The 16,621-nt window shown below is 36.0% G+C and overlaps 1 long non-coding RNA gene across 1 annotated transcript in view; it reads right to left on the reverse strand.

Annotated features, from left to right (window-relative positions):
* The window catches only part of LOC145526719 (uncharacterized), a 65,726-nt gene extending 49,637 nt beyond the window's left edge, over positions 1 to 16,089 (reverse strand). The window contains exons 1-2 of the long non-coding RNA XR_014069120.1: positions 15,993 to 16,089; positions 1,791 to 1,884 (exon numbers count right to left, since the gene is read on the reverse strand). This is a non-coding gene — a long non-coding RNA (uncharacterized LOC145526719). The remainder of the gene's footprint in view (positions 1 to 1,790; positions 1,885 to 15,992) is intronic.
* Positions 16,090 to 16,621: the final 532 nt, after the last annotated feature.

The raw sequence follows: 16,621 nt of genomic DNA on the forward strand, positions 1-16,621 counted from the left end.
ATATATTTATAAATAAAATTTAATATAATACAAATATATATTTCTGATTATATTATATATAAAGCATATATATATATAATTTTATGATTGTACTTAGCCATTAAAAAGGCCCCTAAAAATTTCCACCTGCTGGTATTCACACCCTTAGTAACCCTTCTGCTTGATTATGGGCTATATATAGGGATTTACTTCTAATGAAAAGAAGAAAGCAAAAATGATGGTATGAAATTAGGTGCTGAAAAACTCTGACTTCCATCTTGCTCATAGTCTTCCTTTGAGTCTTCTCACTATGTGGCTTGGTGACAAGCTGCCATGTTTTGAGCTGCCTCATGAAGAGACCCACATGCTGAGGAACAGAAAGCAGCTTTCAATCAACCAGCAGCAATAAACTAAAGCCTTATGTACAACAACTCATGAGGAATGAAGTCCTGCCAACAAGCCCTGAGAGAGCTTAGAATTGAATCTTGCCCAGGCTGATATCTTTATTTCAGTCTTATATGGTCTTTTGACCTGGAGGATTCAATTAGCTATACCTGGATTCCTCATTCACAGACACTATGAGATAAAAAAAATGTGGGTTGTCTAAAGCTGCTAAATTCTGGAGTAATTTTAGATAACTAATAAACATGCAAAACTGATCTTGCTACACGAATGACTGAGAAAACACAATCTAACAAAAACATAAAGTATCATCTAGGTTTAGGTATAAATACAACCATCCCACATATAAACAGATATGTTAAAAAAAATTGGGAAAATATAGATAAAATGGTCAATATTACTTTTCTGAGTTATGAGGTAATATGAATTTTAAAATTATTTTCCTAGGATGTTACTATATATTTCAAATGTTTTAGTAATGAATTAATTTTAATTTTGATATCTAAAGGAAAAAAGAAACAAAAAGTGACCAGTAGAACAAAACACCTTTAAAGTCCAGCTTAGTGCTTTGCATGGATTTGAAAATCAGTTAAGTCCTGGGCAGAATTTCTTTAATGGATGAATTTAATGCAAATTCCCAGAAGTTTCTTAAGGCCAATGAAACTTTAGATATTTTCTTACAGTACAGTCAAAACACTGGTTTTTATTTCATATTTTTACTTTAAATTTTGTCAACATGCAATAATGCACTAAAAAAACAATTCTGTTTAAATCTGGACAACAGTAACAGAACCTCAAGATAACCCAGAGAGTACCTTACTATGATTTACATTAACTGTACAGGACATTATTCCAAGAGGGAAATGATCCCTGCAAAAGCTGAAGATGAAACTATGTGATGGAATCTTGTCAGAGAGTGAAGACACCAGGGCAACTGCTGAATGGCTGTTGTCTGCAGCGGAAAGGGCACTTAACCAAAGCTTATTAGTTTAATATGCCAAGCCAATTGCATGTTAAGTTACATTCAGCTTCTCTGAAGGTCTATACTATGAATCATTTGGTGTACTATAACTTGAGACTGAATAAGAGACAACATACCCCGGGAGCACACACTTAACTTGGACTATCCATCTTTTTAATATGCCTAATAACGGGATAGTCAGACATAATGAATTACATAGTTTTATGTATTTGAGGAACTATAGACTGGTTTGGCTGTGCACAGTTTTCTCTCCCTTATTTATTTATTTTTTTCAGGTCTTATCCCTGGTGAATTTGAATGTGGTATTCCTGGAAGGTAAGCTTGTCAAAACAGAGGACAATTGTCTGCATATGTGATTAGATAAAAATAGCAAGAATTCTTTCTTTTGATACTGCTAACTCGGAATCATTGATTTCAAATTGCTTACCTAAAAAAATGAGAAGAAAGGAAGTTCGTACAGCTTAGTGACTAAGTTGTTGGTCATCAGGAGATCTGGAGTTGCTTTCCAATTTTAACATAGCCTATATGGGGAAATTTTGGCAAGTCATTTACTTTCTTGGAGACTTCATTTCTTCAGCTATAAAATTAGTTTAACAATCAGGACTTACCTCATGGATTTGCAATGAGACAGTATATTTAAAACTTTTTGCATATTACTAGCACAGACTAAACACCTCAAAATATGTAGTAAATATGCACATCTATCTAGTTTCATATCTATCTCTATATATTCCTATTGTTGTAGTAAATTCAAAATAGCTAAAGCTTATTTAAAAAATATTTATTGAGCACCCACCAAGTGCTCAACACTAAGTTCAAAATGCCTCTTTATGCCAAATTTTACCTACTTTCTGATTATATAGCATAACTTGTCTCTATAGATCACTATGTTTTAGTTTCCATTTCAAAGCTTCTTTTTGTAAGATGTATTTCTGAGTTGATTTGTTGGTGGGGGGTCCTTGGCTTTCATTTCACATTCCAGCTATGTTCTCAGGGCATCAATTAAGTTAAATTGTCAAATTTCTTTCCTCAAGAAGAACATAGAGCATTTAAAATATGTATTTTCTATAATGTTTATGTGTGCTATCAAAGCACACTGAGTAAATGATTGTCAACAGCAATTTCTGTGGCACCTCAGTTTTTCTTTTAGATCTGATCTTCTAACTGAAAAGTACTAAATAAATTAGGATAAAATTCACAAAAAATACCTGCCATTCCTCTCTTTCTATTAAGAAAGGCACTATTCATTTTGGTACTGGGAAAACCCCTGAAATTCCACATGGCTGCCAGCTCCACAGCATTTGTGCCAAAGAAAGCACACCTCCCTGAAGCACTTACTCAGAGACGCTTTACCTGATTAGTCAGTGAGAAGAAGAGAGAATTTTCTGGACAAGTACTCTCTCTTGTGAAGAGGCTTTGTAAGAACTTTATTCTTTTGATCTAAGCCATGAATAAACCAGAGATCTGAGTTTGACATATCTCACATATATGAGGATAATGGCTATTTTGCACATCAATGCAAACCTTTTCTACTTTTACTATTTAAAAAAAAAAAAAAAAAAGCCAAAGTATGTCCTGCAGTATCTCTAAAGCTAAACCGGACCATAATAAAGGAGAATTTCTAGAAGTCTTTGCCTTCTTGAACTAGCGGGAAGATAGGATTGTGCGGTAGGAAGACCACTGGATTGCTGCTGCTGCTGCTAAGTCGCTTCAGTCGTGTCCGACTCTATGCGACCCCATAGACGGCAGCTCACCAGGCTCCCCCGTCCCTGGGACTCTCCAGACAAGACCACTGGAGTGGGTTGCCATTTCCTTCTCCAATGCATGAAAGGGACAAGTGAAAGTGAAGTCGCTCAGTCGTGTCTGACTCTTTGCGACCCCATGGACTGTAGCCTACCAGGCTCCTCCGTCCATGGGATTCTCCAGGCAGGAGCACTGGAGTGGGGGTGCCATCGCCTTCTCCGACCGCTGGATTAGGACTCAGATAAACAGGCTTCCTAGGTGGCGCTAGTGATAAAGAACTCGCCTGCCAGTGCAGAGAGACAAAATAGATGCGGGACTTGATCTGTGTTTCGGGAAGATCCCCTGGAGTCGGGCATGGCAACCCACTTCAGTATTCTTGCTTGAAGAATACCCATGAACAGAGGAGCCTGGTGCGTGCATGGGGTCACAAAGAGTCAGACACGACTGAAGTGACAGCATGCGTGCAAACGGGCTTCCAATCTGAGCTCTGCCATTAGCTTGCTTTGTAAGTTTTGCTGACTATTTAGACTCTTGTGCTTTATCTGTAAAATAAAGAAGTGGACAGGAAGATATATGTTTCCACCACTCCAACTATTATATCATCTGTCTCAGTTTTGGTTTTGGAAAAGGATATTGGTTACGTTTACAATTTGATCATTCCTTCCCACACACTGGGGAGGCTTCTCTGTATTTCCCTGATCCATCAGAGTCCTACATGTTTCTAGGACTGCCCATAGTTCCACTCAGGTTCCTGGGAAGGTTCTTTTTGGCATCCTCACATTTTCCTTATTTCTTTATTTTCCTCCAGGCTTCTCTCTGTAGTTATGTAAACTCTTAGCAGGTGGGCTCTGCATGCTCCTCAGGGCTGATGGAAGGTCAAATTCCCAGGCCTGTTGCAGGTATATTATGCCCCTAGCATAATAGGTATATTATGCCGCCAACGTGCCCAGGTTTTAGAAATGCCTGTGAGGCCGTATCAGCTATGAATGTAGATAAGTCACTTGATCTTATTGAATCTCTTATCTTTTAGATGGAGATGATAATGACCATCTTTTCTTCCCATTTTTTTTTTTTTCTGTTGTGTGCATCTGATAAAACGATCTATTAAATTTTAAGTAGAAAAAGTGCTGTCTAAACTCTGGGGAAATAGCTCCCTGAGTTGCAGACTGCCTGACAGTAATAACAGACATTACTCTTTGGAAATGGGCATAAGAAAATTTTTACAAGTGACTTTTAGTACTTATTGATGGAGAATGGCAATACCAGGCTTTGTTAAGAGCACCCCTTCGACTGGATGCAGAGTTCTCAGAGAGTCTAATAGATGTGTTGTTGTTTAGTTGCTCAGCTTTGTCCATTTCTTTGCAATCCCATGGACTGCAGTACTCCAGGCTTCCCTGTCCTTTATTCTCTCCCTGAGTTTGCTCAAATTCATGTCCATTGAGTCAATAATGCCATCCAACCATCTCATCCTCTGTTGTTACCTTCTCTTCCTGCCTTCAATCTTTCCCGGAATCAGGGTCTTTCCCAGTGAGTCAGCTCTTAGCCTCAGGAGGCCAAAAGTATTGGAACTTCAGCTTCAACATCAGTCCTTCCCATGAATATTCAGGGTGGATTTCCTTTAGGATTGACTGGTTTGATTTCCTTGCTGTCCAAGTGACTCTCAAGAGTCTTCTCCAGAACCACAGTTTGAAAGCATCAATTCTTTGGCCTTCAACCTTATTTATGGTCCAACTGTCACATCTGTACATGATTACTGGGAAAAAACAAACATTAACTTTGACTATATGGTCCTTTGTTGGCAAAATGATGATGTGTTTTAGTATTCTGTCTAGGTTGGTCATAGCTTTTCTTCCAAGGAGCAGTAGGTGTGGTGGCTCTTAATCACTAACAAGAAGTGGAAATGCTGAATAATTAGACTTGAAACCAGCAGTTTGTCAATAAACTATTATAATCTACTAATACACATTGCAAGGGCTAGGAAAACTGTTGTCAGGTATTTACAATGTATGAAATGTGAATAAGAAAAACTTTAAAAGAAATAGATTTGTATTTCACTTTATACATGGAATAGTTAACTTTTAGTTGTTTTAGTTAAGAGGATTTTTTATTGACTCCAAAGTGATATAAACGTAGATTCATAGGGTTTGAAAAGTAAAACTTTTAGAGATTTTGGTGTCTTTTGGAGTTCATTGAAGAGCATGTGCCTTCAATACAAGAAAAAGACTAAAGAACATCTTCTAGTTCAAAACTTCTTCCTTCTCTTCCCAGTGTACTACATTTCACAAATTAAGTAACTTGTTTTGTTAAAGCCTCTTTGTATTATACTCAGTAAGACCAAAAAAAAAAAAAATAGGAATTCCAAGAAAATACAGTCTGTAGTAGGAATGTCTCTAGTGGACATGTGTTAATAATAACAATTATTATTATTACTGCTATGCTTTCTGTGCTGCTTAGATGGTACTTGCCCAAACCTGTAAACTTTTGGGGTTGAAATAGTATTTTCTTTTCTGGCCTATGCGGTACATTGCTTAGAATTCTGACAATACTCATTATCAGGTTGATAATGCTAATGAATATTAATTTCTCATTGACTATGCATGGAAATATATAGTAAAGGAGTTTTAACTTTGTTTTCAAGAAGCACACAATTAAAATATTGTGTTCCTAAGTTTTTCCCTGTATTTAATATGTATTTTATTTTCCTATATCTCAAATAGATGTCTGGCATTCTGCAGGATTACACATTTGTGCAATGAATGGATAAATGAATGAAAAAATAATTGAATGAACAAATAGATCAATCAATCAGTCACTGAGTAAGAAAAAAATTCTCATCCCTTTCATCTTATACGTCTTAAATTTAGTCATTTTTCCATGACACTTGCTTTTGATTCAGGATGATTTAATGGGGTTAGTACAAACTTTGGCATCAATAACTACACATGTAAATCCAAATTCCTCCACTCCATGCAATCTTGGCTATAATTCAGTTCTACTTTTCTATTTTTCCCTCTGTAAATAAAGGATAATTCTGACTTCTCCATGTTCCTCTGAGAGAAAATGAAATATAAAACTGTGAGTATCTAACTGTGTGCTGCTAGTAGCTAAAGCTCAATAAATGTATTTTTAAAAAATCACTCCAAGTGTCAAGACATCTAAAAGAAGCAAAATTCTTCAAAGGAAGACAAGAAAAAGAATAGTCAACTTTTATTTGAATTTTCTTTTAAGATGTAACAATTGCCTTGAAATTGTTGGATAGAACTTGGATAGAACTGCTCCAACAGCAACATCCCAATCACACTTAACACCATCAAAGAGCAAGCCCCAGGGACTGCTTTCCAATTCTTCCTTAGTTATTCCTTCAATGCTAGCATTAAGAGTCCTTCTTTATACACCGAACATATCTGTGTGGGGAAATATGTATTCTTTCCATATTTACTTAATCCTGCCTCCCTTAAAAATAAACACATTAATATTTAGACCTAAGACTTTGAATACTAATTTCTTCAAATAAATTGATGGTTAATAATAATGTAAACACACATTGGAATATTATATACTTATAAAATTATAACTGTTGTTGACCTCTGTCTATCTGGCCTAAGCTGGTGGTTGATGATGTAGGTTGTAGCCTTTCTCTTTAATCCCCTAACAGGTGACTCTGACCAGGTTTCCCTACTACCCCAGATCTTCTTTCTGACCCTTCTTTTAGTGATGATTTGTATATTCTTCCTTTCAAGTTTGAATCTCTTTTCAGTTTAAAGATTTCAGCAATATAGAAAAACAGTCATTTATGTCAGTTTAATTGATCCTTTGCTGTCAGAATGGCCAACATTCTATTTTATAAGCATCTTTAGTTCAGAGATGGCCCTTTTGTTGATAATAAAATTTACATAACTTGTAGCTATATGGGATATCTTTGCATGTAGTGGAAGAACCCAAGCCATCTCAAATAAAAGAAAATAATGAGGATAATAGCAATAATGATCATTGAGTTAAAAGCTGCCAAATTTTTTGTATGAAGTCCTTAGACTGACTGATTCTATAGCTTAATATGGACATAAAAGAAGCTATTTAAATTGTCACTAGAGTAATTAGCTATTAGGAAGGAAAAAAAAACCCTCTGTATTCTGATTATAGAAATTACAACTAAATGTTACATTTAAATATGTTACAGTTTAAAATAAAATAATTGTTTCCTTGTTGATGTCATCTGCTAGCCAATCAAAAGAATAATTTTTATATTTTTGAAATTATTTTTTTATTTCCCATCTTTACTAACAGCTATATTTGCTGATTTATATCATACAAATAAAGAGAAGCTAGTGTAAGTCATATTTTCATCACCATGTGCAACTCCATTTCCAAGCAATTTGTAGCTCTTAGACACCTTTTATGGAGAAATTCTGGAGCCACAACAGTTTCCATGGTATTTATATTTCAAGACTGAAATAGAACTTATGGTGGTTGGCAAACAACAGCCATGGGTAATAGGAGGTATTGTGGGCCCTAGAGCTTTTTTTGCAGACCTTTCTCATCTTAGCATGATGTTAACACAAACAATCTTTCTGCTCTGCAAATGTTTTTTTCCAGTGAGTTAAGTTTTGTATAATTGTAAATGATTTGAATCTCAGAAGCAGAGTTCCAGAGCTATAGTTTTAATGATTATTTGAAAGAATATTTGGGCACAGCATACTCTGGTACCTTCAGTGTCACATGATCCTTTGACTTTTTTTTCAAATGTCATTACCCCATTGCTAATTATAACTACTGTACTTTAAACTCTCATCACTCCAATATTGTTTTCTCTGCACTGTTTCTTGCTACTGCTGTAAATCCCAAGGGGTTCTGCCACACGCCACCGCTGCCCCCCCCATAAGAAAACAGAAAACAAACAAAAAACCTCATTTGGGGAGAAGCTATTAGAGCACAAATCTGGATAAGGTAATTAAAAATAAATAAGATAAGAACTTCCAGTGTTACTGCAGAACCATCTATCTACACAGTCACAAGCATTTCCACATGTGGTCATTGGTGTGTGATAATAAAGAACATATCTTGGATATGTGCAGTGGCCTGGTGCCTAACACTTCCTGGATCAGACACTGTTTCTGCCATCAATTTGTTATTTATTTGAGCCTGTCATTTATTCTTTTTCTGTTCCCTTTAAGTAGGTGCACCACCACTATCTCATTAAGGCTAGAGAAATAACTTGAGATTCTGAGAAGAAAAATAAGCAGCAAATTATAAGCCCCTTAATTTCTCCATGATAGTGCAATTTATTCTCATATGCTTTGTGCAGGAAACACCTGAGAAACTGCCTTTTCCTCATAAAGTGATTTCTCATCAGGCTCAGAGACTTCATGTGTGGTCAGATAAAAGGAGTGAACTAATTCTTTGAAGTCAGAGGATGCAACCTAGTATCAGACTCAAGAGAGTCCAAATGCAATATATACTTTCCATTATCTTTTAAGTGAAGAAGCCAGGCAAATTTTCTTGATGTTGTAAGCTCCCATCAACAATTAAGCATTCACTTCAAATTCATCTCTCTTACTTGCCTCCCTCTTTTGCTGTTCAGATATTTTGCAATAAAGCTATGATAGCTGAAAGCAAACTGGGCATTACTAGAGTAGAAAGGGGACTAAAATGAACACTTTGCCTGTCCGAAGAAATGGAACTGTAGATTCTTTTCTAGAGAACTCCTCCCTATAAATTTTCCATCAGTAAGTCACTAAATATTTCATTCTATTCTAAAGAATGCTCTTTTTTTTTCCTTAAAGGGCTGTGACTTGTCCACAGAGAGGAGTGAAGTGGGATGTGTTTGTGCCTGTGTTTGGCAGGGGTAGGGGGTAGGGGCATGGAATACAAAGGTCACTTGATTATCATTCCAGGAAATTAGAATTTTCAGAATATTAGAACCAATACATGATAATGATGGGTGTCTCAAGGGACTATCACATAAATAAATAATGTGTGAAAGTTTGTTTCCAAATATAGCTGACTCAAAATGCAAAACAAATTGAAATGAAAAATCTCTCCTTGGAATGTGAAAGGAAAAAAACTTGCGGATATCCAGGAAATACCATCACTAACAAAGAATAGAATACGAATCTTTTTTCTCTCTAAAGAAGCACAATTCTCTTATCGCCTGTAGCTCCTTACAATACTATTAGTCATTGCAGAAAGTTTTCATAAACCTAGTCTTAAGGGATCCTGCCTGTCACTCTGTTTCTGCTTGCCTCAATATTTTTTTCCCCTTTCTTCACATTCCAATAAACTTGCCTTTTCCATTTTTTACATATTTGAATGGAACATTACTTTCAGTTGAATCTTAAGCAGAGGTTTCTTCTTCTTCAGTCCTGGCATTTATCCCAGGAGGAATACTTCCTGAGGGCTTGTGATTTGCTGGATGGGGGTGGGGAGAGTTTTTCCCCTAAGCCATCATTTTCTCTGGGTAGGTCTACCAGGGCACTTTGCCCATTCCTTTCGTCTACAGAGCAGTGAGCTTGGGTTGCTGCCACTTCGGGTTTCTCCCAAAGAGCCATTTTCCCAGAGGACCCTGAGCCTGGGAAAGAAGCAAGGGCAGGATTCCCTTTAGTTCCTAAGTTGTGAGCTTTTCTCTTTTTTTAGTGGAAGTAAACACTGCCAACCTGCCACCTTCATTCTTTCTGCTCTCATTCTAAAATACTTCTAAGTATAGCAAAGATTCCATTCCTTGGTAAAGAAAAATAAGGGACCTTCAATTCCGCTAAGAACAAGGCAATGTTGGTGAGAGGATTTTACTGTTATTGTGAAATAATAGCTGTTTTCTCTCCAAAATGTTATCTGGCATAGGTTTGTAACTCCAGATAACAAGTAGGGTGAGGGAGGCTAGATAGGGGACAGCATCAATAACTCAGCACAGTCAATAATTATCTCTGCCTCTTCATATTCTGTAACTCTTGAATTTCAATATAACTTGAAATTTTATGTAATTTTAACTAATATGCATGTGTTGTCACATATTTATTCAAACAGAAAACATAGAAAATATATATTTAAAGACATATCCTCACATCTCTGCTTTCACAGTTCTATTCCTTTCAGGTATGCATTATTAAAAGTTTGGGGTATTTTTTTCTAGACTTTTTAAATGCATCTGAACACATATGTGTGAAAATGTAGAAACAATTCATGCAATGATATTATACCATAAACATTATTGTTACTTGAGTATTCTTTTTTTAATTTAATAATACATCTATGGCATTTTCAAAAGTATTTGTACATCTATACATCCGTTAAATGGCAACCCACTCCAGTGTTCTTGCCTGGAGAATCCCAGGGACAGGGGAGCCTGGTAGGCTACCGTCTATGGGGTCGCACAGAGTCAGACACGACTGAAGCGACTTAGCAGCATACATCCTTTATTCTTTTTAAATCATATGGATAAGGAATAAACTGAAATTCCCCATTACCTTGATTTATTTACATTAGAGTGATTTCCATTACCTTCCCTCATTGATTAAAGTAACCAATTTTTTTTTAGATAATTGTAGTATTTCCTAAAATTTGTACGAATTTCTCAGAAATTCTTGTTAAATGTTGTTATTTGCTGTTAAACTAAATCTGAAGATAGAGTGCCATCTACACAATTTCCTATTTCATTTGTTAAAAAGAGAAAACCAAAATCATAATTTTTCTGAGTAATTTTAGATATGTCTACAAGATATGTTAGTAATATGAGAAACTTTTAGGAAACAGCGAGTACTTGGTGGGAATTGATCTGCGTTATTCATATAAAGGTGTCCTTGTTATAGAACAATTTTAGAATATGTCAGTCAATAGCTTAGAAGATGTGTTTTCTTATTTTATTCTTTTATTCTTTTTTACTCTTAGTAACCTTTTCCATATCAGTTCAGTTCAGTTCAGTTGCTCAGTCGTGTCCAACTCTTTGCGGCCCCATGAACTGCAGCACGCCAGGCCTCCCTGTACATCACCAACTCCCGAGTCCACCCAAACTCATGTCCATTGGTTCGATGATGCCATCCAACCATCTCATCCTCTGTCGTCCCCTTCTCCTCCTGCCTTCAATCTTTCCCAGCATCAGGGTCTTTTCAAATGAGTCAGTTCTTTGCATCAGGTGGCCAAAGTATTGGAGTTTCAGCTTTAGCATCAGTCCTTCCAGTGAAAAATCAGGACTGATTTCCTTTAGGATGGACTGGTTGGATCTCCTTGCAGTCCAAGGGACTCTCAAGAGTCTTCTCCAACACCACAGTTCAAAAGCATCAATTCTTCAGTGCTCAGCTTTCTTTATAGTCCAACTCTCACATCCATACATGACTACTGGAAAGACCATAGCGTTGACTAGACGGACCTTTGTTGGCAAAGTCATGTGTCTGCTTTTTAATATGCTGTCTAGGTTGGTCATAACTTTCCTTCCAAGGAGTAAGCATCTTTTAATTTCATGGCTGCAATCACCATCTGCAGTGATTTTGGAGTCCAGAAAAATAAAGCCAGCCACTATTTCCACTGTTTCCCCATCTATTTGCCATGAAGTGATGGGACCGGATGCCATGATCTTAGTTTTCTGAATGTTGAGCTTTAAGCAAACTTTTTCACTCTCCTCTTTCACTTTCATCAAGAGGGTCTTTTGTTCTTCTTCACTTTCTGCCATAAGGGTGGTGTCATCTGCGTATCTGAGGTTATTGATATTTCTCCCAGCAATCTTGATTCCAGTTTGTGCTTCTTCCAGCCCATATAAACATGGATAAATTATGTGTTCAGTAAATATTTATTAAATTCCTAAAAAGGTCTAATCGTAGTGCTAAATGTAGGATATGTAAAACAAATGCCCTCCATTATGAGTTTTAGTCTAATGGAGAGATAGATATTTAAAAATTAATTTTGAAAGTTATAAATATAAAATGATAAAAGATATCCTGGAAACCTTGTTCAGCAAAAATGACAATACAAACCTAAAGATGCTATGTAACTCACAGAGAAGAATTTGGTGAACTTTAAAGTTGTGCTTTACAACTCAGAAATTTATGAGAAACTCATATGGACACACAAGGTGGCAAGATTTGTCACTGTGGAAATTTCATGAACTAAGATATATACTTAGATGCCTAAAGTAGTAAATATACAGGTCTGACATAGGGGATGGATAAAGGGAGGTCTTTTTAAAAATTGTCATCATCATTATCCCCCATTGATCTTAGAGAGATCATTATCAGCTCTTTCTTTCTGATAAGAAAGATAGGAGCAGTACCACTCCAGTGTCCTGAGGATAAAGTAATATCTAGCGGCCCTGGAATCTGTTATAGGTGAAGAACAATAGCAATGATAACTACAATTCCAGTCCTATTTCTTAGGCCCTGAACCACCGTCACTTCACATGCTGAGCAAATTCCACAGAGAGAATTTCCTCTGATGATACCAGTAATTTGAGAGAGTGAGCAGAGGACACTTGATGATGGGGTACAGGAAACAAGAAGAATAAAACTAGTACCACAGAACCTGTACTCATCTGTAGAGATACAAACTATGACCTAGTCTTCCATCAATATCCTTTATCCTAGACATTAATGGACAAGTAAGCTAAGAGCACAAAGGTATATGATGAACTAATGAGGTACTCTCGTGAAACGAAAGAAAAGAAAGAAAGTAAGGAGGGAGGGAGGGAAGGGAAGGAGAAAGGAAAAGAGGGAGACGGGAAAGAATCTACAAGTATCATTGAAAATGAAAGAACCAGATCACTATTTTATAAAAAAACTAGTTTCCAAATATTTTTAGAGAGGTAAAGCATATAGGAAACATGAAGTATGAACAAGAAATAATGAGCAATAAAATTAAAATAATGACACCAAAATATAATTGTTGGAATAGCTCATTGGAAGAATTGAATAACAAATGAGAAAAATATGGAAAAGAATGAATTTTTAAAATTGGGTTAAGGAATATTAGGAAGGGTAATAAGATAGAATATGGGAATTGTTAAGGGATATGGGAGACAGGGATAGAATTTGCAACATCAACCAACATGGATCCCAAGGGGAAAAAGAATAAAAATCAGTGAAAATGATATCTTTGAAAAAATGAAATATACTAAACAAGTTTTTTTTTTTTTCAGCAAAAAAGTATACAAGACCTTAGATTCAAAGGATACATAGAAGACTATACAGGACATCTAAGAAAATGATTCCTACCTAGACTCGATGTAGCCAAAATTCAAAGATGTTAAAATCAGACAAGTATTTTAAAGACTATAACATTGAAAAAAAAATCAAATCTGTCACTCTTAAGAACAAAAACCATATTGACACTGGTCTTCCAAACATTGTTGTTGGATGTGTGGAAACAATGATACAGTTTTTCTAAAATACTTTTAAAAAATAACTATGAATTTTAATTTTATATCCAGGCAACTTCTCATTAAAATTGCAGGGTGAGATGAAGTATTTCCAAGCATATCAGGTTTCATTGTGCATCCCAAATACAGATTTTCTTTGATGTCATGGAGGCTATGCTGCAGCAAGAATATAGATGACCAGGAGAAAGGATGAAACATGGAAGAATATGAATATATAACAATTCATTTATTTGTGCTACTATTGGTGGGCATTTAAGTTGTTTACAGATTTTGGCTCTTATGTATCATGTAACTATGAACTTCTTTGTACATATTGTCTTGGAGCACATGTATGTGTATTTTTAAGCATGAAATTCCTGGGAATGTGTATGTTCAATTAGTAGATAGCATTTTTATGAAATTACAACCTAGACAGCATATTAAAAAGCAGAGACATTACTTTGCCGACAAAGGTCCATCTAGTCAAAGTTATGTTTTTCCAGTAGTCATGTATGGATGTGAGAGTTGGACTCTAAAGAAAGCTGAGCACCGAAGAATTGATGCTTTTTAACTGTGGTATTGGAGAAGACTCTTGAGAGTCCCTTGGACTGCAAGGAGATCCAAGCAGTCCATCCTAAAGGAGATCAGTCCTGAGTATTCATTGGAAGGACTGATGTTGAAGCTGAAACTCCAATACTTTGGCCATCTGATGTGAAGAACTGACTCCTCGGAAAAGACCCTGATGCTGGGAAAGATTGAGGGCAGGAGGAGAAGGGGATGACAGAGGATAAGATGGATGGTTGGATGGCATCAGCGATTAAATGGACATGAGTTTGAGCAAGCTCCAGGAGCTGGTGATGGACAGGTAAGCCTGGTGTGCTGCAGTCCATGGAGTTGCAAAGAGTCAGACATGACTGAGAAACTAAACTGACTGACTGACTGACAAGTAGTGTACGAGAAATGCAGTTGTTGCATATATTGACCAAAACTGTTATTTTTATTCATTTTCATTTAAATCATTTTCGTCACTGTGTGTTGATATCTGATTGAATATTAACTTTTAAGGTTTTTAAATCTATAGACACTTGGTAATATGTTATATATTTAGATTTTGTATTAATTATCTAGGGCTGCTATAACAAATCTTCATAAACTGGATCACATAAACACAGAATTTTATTTTCTAAATGTTCAGGAAGCCAGAAATCTGAGCCCAAGATGTGGACAAGGTTGGTTCCTTTTGAGAGCAGTGAGGAAGAATCAGTTCTATGCATGTCTATAGCTTCTGGAGGTTTCCTGGCAATTTTTGATCTTTCTGGGGAGGATATGCAGGTTCAATCCCTGGGCTGGGAATGATAAGCCCTGGAGAAGGAAATGGCAACCCACTTCAGTATATTTTGCCTGAAAAATCCTGTGGACAAAGGAACCTGGTGGGCTACAGCCTTAAGGACCGCAAAGAGTTGGACATGACTAACTGACTGATTTCTCCAGTATCACCTCTTTTTAACTAACTACATCTGCAATGGCTCTGTTTCCAAACAAGGTCAAATTCTGAGGTACTAAGCCTAACTGAGGAGTTAGAACTTCAACAAATTAATTTTGAGGGGATACAATTCAACCTATAACAGACTTGAGGTCTCTCTATTACTGCCTTTTGTGAATGGTTAAAGGTATTTCTTTTCTTCTCTATGGATAAATCAATATCATTTATTGTTAAGATTTCTTTTTTATTGCTTTGTTCTCAATGCTGACCTATTGATAAATTAGAAATTTATATATGTGCTACCTTGTTTCTGGAGATAAAGTTCAGGGAATCACTGGAAGACAATATTTTTAAGATAATCTCCAAATTGATTAATCACAATAAAAATTCAATCTTATTTTTTTGGTGGAAATAGATCAGCTGAATCTGGACTACATACACACAGATGCCACAAAGACATACATACACAAAGGAACAAAAAATAACTAAGAGAATATGGGAAAGGAATAAAGTGGGAAGATTTACACAAGATAGAAGTTTAACTGTATTAACACAGACTAATGTTAGCTCAATGATAGATGAAGGGACCATTTCATTCCTTCCTAAGTGTTTTATATTTTTATGTTCTTAGAATTTTATGCTAAAATTTTTATTTTCTAATTTGTTCCTTGCATACAGAATTGCAGGTGTTGACTTGGCATCCAGTTGCTATTTAAATTCACTTATTAACCCTAATAATTTTCCTGTGAATTATTTTGGATTTCTACATGTACAATTATGTAATATGCAAAATGACAAGTTAATTTTTTATTTCCATTCCTTATACATCTCAGTTGCTCTTCTTGCCTATTACCCTGGCTGGGACTCCAGGACAATGTTAAAGAGCATAGGTAACAACATCCTTGTCTCATTTCTAAGTTCAAGACAAACACTTTTAGTTAATCTCATTATTGATGATGTTTTCAGTATTTTTTTTAATAGTTATCATTTACCTATTCCTGGATATTTCCTCTTTATACATAACAAGTTAGCACAAACTTAATGGCTTAATATAATATCTATTAGCTCACAGTTCTACAGGTCAGAAGTCAAGGATTTTCTGCTCAGATTATCACAAGGTTGAAATCATGGTGTCCCCACCAAGCTGAAATTTCATCTGGAGGCTCTAAGGAAAAACCTGCTCTGAAGCTTTGTTTTGTGTTGTCACAATCCAATCCTTGCCAGCTGTCAGCTGGGGATGACTCTGAGCTCCTCGAAGCTGCCTGTATTCTTTGCCAAACCGTTCCCTCCATCTTTAAGTCAACATCTGGCTAGCATGCCAAATCCTCATACTTTGAATTCCAATCTTTCCTGGTTTCTGACCTCTAAATCCGGATTTAGAAAGTTCATGTGATTTGGTAAGGCTCATCCAGTTAATCTCCCCATTTTAGAGTCAACTCAAAAGAGGTGAATTGCATCCTGATAGATTTACTTTTATAAGATGTTCAGAATTTTTTTCATCTTACAAACATAGATTGTATTCCTTACTATAGCTTGTCAGGTTTTGATATTAATAATATACTGGCTTCATAAAATGTGTTGGGAAACTGCTTCTTCCTTTTCTATTCCTGAAATATTTTATACTGATTCAGTTCAGTTCAGAAAAGTCACTCAGTAGTGTCCGACTCATTGCGACCCCATGGACTGCACCACAACAGGC

The sequence above is a fragment of the Giraffa tippelskirchi genome, chromosome 2, assembly GCF_054371585.1.
Source record: "Giraffa tippelskirchi isolate mGirTip1 chromosome 2, T2T-mGirTip1v1.2.pri, whole genome shotgun sequence".
In the NCBI taxonomy this organism is placed as follows: domain Eukaryota; kingdom Metazoa; phylum Chordata; class Mammalia; order Artiodactyla; family Giraffidae; genus Giraffa; species Giraffa tippelskirchi.